We start from the raw sequence: 3,562 nt of genomic DNA on the forward strand, positions 1-3,562 counted from the left end.
GTCTGTAAGAGAGACCCACGCGGGACCTCAGGCAGTTTGCGGCACCGCGTCCGATCTTACACAACCCAAAACTATCACAGGACCTACAACAAAAGGGGATTTGTGGAATTTCGTTCTGGAAGGGCTGTGGATAAGAGGAGTGGCCAGAAAACCCTCTAATAAAAGCCGAAAATGGACACTGTATATCCCTTTTAGTAAATGCGTCACGGGGCTGGCACAACGGCAAGAAATCAAGAGGTGCGAAGGAAGAAAACGAAAGAAAGGTGAGCATACCCCAGCCGTGACCACTCACCCTCAAGTGGCCCGCAACCTCATGTCCCAGAATGGCACTCAGAGCTCCAGCCATCACACCTGTATCCCCAGCAGAAGGATGGAGGAAGGGACAAAGAAACAGCCACACCAGTTGTCTTTCAAGAAGTTTCCCGGGAGCTGCGGCCTGGCCATTCTGTCTGCATCCTGATGGCCAACACGTAGCCACACGGCCACACTTGACACCAGCAGCCCAGCTACACGTCGGGGGCTCTCGTCCTGGAGCCATGCTTCACCACTGTCATCCCTCCAGGGCAGATCAAAGAACCTCGAGGCTGCTCCCTGCCGTCCTTTGCCTGTGTCTGAAATGCCCCCACTTCCCACGCCTCTAGCTCCTGAGAGGACTCCTACCCACCCTTCGCACCTCGGAGGGAGAGCCACTTCAGGGGGACACTCTCGCTGGCCCTGCAGCCGTGGCATTGGGTCCCCCGGGTGTCTGACATAGTGTCTCTGCGGCCCCCTCGCTCTGCCTGGTTCGTTGGGAGGGATGGCTCGGCAGGTCCCGGCCCCGCACCACCAGCCGCGGCCAGGACCCGTCTGTCTGGTTTCTTGCTCAGCTCCCAGCACCCGGCCAGACCCTGGCATGTGGAAGTGCTTAGCAAGTACGTGCTGGGTGGGCTGAGCTGACCTTTCTAGCTCCCTGTCTCATCCCGCCTCCCCAGTCCTTCCCACGAGCCCGAGATTGGAGCCAAACTCGCCACTTCCCCCAATGGCTCGGGGGCAGACCAAACCCATGCTTATCCTCACGGGCAAGGACAGCTGGGAAGCCCCAGCTCAGGGGGGCTGCTTCTCCCAGCCCCCGTGGCCATGCTATGGTCACCCAGGGCATGTGAGTGGGGGCCCCGCAGGCCACTGAACCCAAGGGGAACACCATCCGGAGGCACTCAGAGAAAAATTCAGGAGCACCCGGCAGGAAGGAGACAGACACGGGCCTCGGCAAGGCTGCGCCCAGGGCGGGCCCCAGGCGGTTCCAGGACCCGCTGGTTCAGGCCGCGCTCTCCGCTCTGCCCCTCAGTGGTCAGTCGCCACCCTGGCGCCTCCATCCTGAGTGGAGTAACAGCGGCGCCCCCCCAAGCAGGGCCGAGATAAGGCTGGAGGGCAGACTCCCAGCGGCCGTTGGACCACCGCCTTCCTGAAGACGCAGCTCACACAAGCAGAGGCCCCAAACTGGTCTTCCCCAGGGCACGCACAGCACAGGCCCCAGGGAGCTCGAAGGGGCGGACACGACGTCCTTCCACAGGCTGATCTATTCACCCTCCCGCGCGGAAGCCACACAAGCCCTCAGCTGCGCAACCGGCCTGTCTCCGGTCTCCCCGGGGGAGCTGGAAGCCGCCGCAGGCCAACCGCCCCCGGAGCAGTGGCCGCAGTGGCCGCGGCTCTAACTGCCCAGGCACCACTGCAAGGGTGGACGCGGTCCACCAGAGAGAGCGCTTTTTAAAGGGATTAGAAATGTTAAGTTGATTCAAATACTTTTGAGTGAAATACCGGGAGTTGAAACCTAGTTCAGATTTTTCAGCGTTAGGATTCTCAAACACATCGAGTGTATCTTCGCTCCTGACGTTATACCTCAACCCCAAGAGTAGACGTCCTGGGGGCCAATCTCGCCCAGGAAGGGCCCTGGCAAAACTAAAGGTGATGTAGCAGCACACGCTGACTGGAGCGCGGAACCAGGGCAGGAGTGAGCCTTAGTCTTGGCCGAGGGCCTGTGTCATCTGCAAACCCCGTAAGGTCAGGAGGCTACAGATGTAAATGCCTGGATCTGCTAAGTGGGAACCTTACCTGGAAATTATCACCAACACAGCATCAGCAGGGTGAACGCTCACAACAGCGTCCGGGTGACAACAGGGCTCGTCAGAGAGGACGCTGCTGGTAGACCTGCAGCGGAGACCCTGGGGGGCCAGAAAACGGAAAGGACTGCCCTTCCCCCACACAGCTCAGTGAAAGGGCTCTAGAGGCACCCAGCTGGCTCAGTCGGTGGAGCTCTTGATCTCAGGCTTGTGAGTTCAAGCCCCACGTTGGGGGTGGAGATTAAATAAAAACTTTTATTTATTTATTTATTTATTTATTTATTTATTTATTTATTTATTTAATTTATTATGGTTTTTTTTTTTTTGGAGAGAGAGAGACACACAGAGAGACAGAGCACAAGAGGGAGAGGGTCAGAGAGAGGGAGACACAGAATCCGAAGCAGGCTCCAGGCTCCGAGCTGTCAGCATAGAGCCCGACACGGGGCTTGAACCCAGGAACCGTGAAATCATGACCTGAGCCGAAGTCAGATGCTTAACCAACTGAGCCACCCAGGCACCCCATAAATAAATAAAAACATTATGAAAAAAAGTGTTCTAGAGGCCACTCGAGCACAAGAAGCAGGGACTTGGATTAGGGGACCCACCCCCACTTGGGCAGAAGTGAGGTCTGTTCCTCTGACACAATGCAGACCAGCCGCAGGGACAAGATCTCTGTGTCCACAACCCTGAAGTGCCCCAATGTGCACACAAGCCAAGTCCAAAGAGAAGGCCATTGACACCCAAGGTGTGTCTCCTCCATGGCCAAGCAGGACCACATGCTACCGGTAACAGCTGATCCCGGATTTCTGCTGGTCGCTGTCCACTGCTGGAGGGAGGGCCTCATGGCGCTGACAAAGCCCAGAGTGAGATCCAGGCCATGAGCACACGGCTCTACACCCGGCTGCAGGGTGGCCCCACAGAGCAGCGGAAGGTGGCTGTTCCTCACGCACTGCCGTGAGAGAAAGGGACAGCGCGGCCCCAGTGCAAGAGGATTATGGGCCTGCCAGTGACCACACTTTCCTGCTCAGGAAACTGGCTGGGGAAAGGGCAGCCTGGAGGTCAAGAACCTGCCGGCCATAAATCCACGGCACACGCTCCAACCCGCAGACACCATCCAGGGCACATGGGTCCCTCAGCTGGGATCCGGATGTGCCTAGGGCACAGGTGACACTATGTGACTCGGGAGGCTGGAGCAGCCACCGGTGAGGCCCATGTGGACTCGAACTGGGAGCCAGAGCCCAGAGCCAAAGCACCCCTAGTGGTCACCCAACCCCATGGGGCCAGCTGGCACCACAGGGAGCAGGCGCACACCTCCCACCGAGCCCAGGGGGCCCGCCAGGCGGCAGGAGACTGACGCAGGACCAATCCGTCAGTCTTGAGCTGCGGCCTGTGCCGTAAGGGGAACCACGTTCTCTGAAGCAGCTTCTAAGCTTCTACCCTCAGTAACACCGCAAAGACAAGCTGAA

The sequence above is a fragment of the Felis catus genome, chromosome A1 (genome assembly GCF_018350175.1).
Source record: "Felis catus isolate Fca126 chromosome A1, F.catus_Fca126_mat1.0, whole genome shotgun sequence".
NCBI lineage: Eukaryota > Metazoa > Chordata > Mammalia > Carnivora > Felidae > Felis > Felis catus.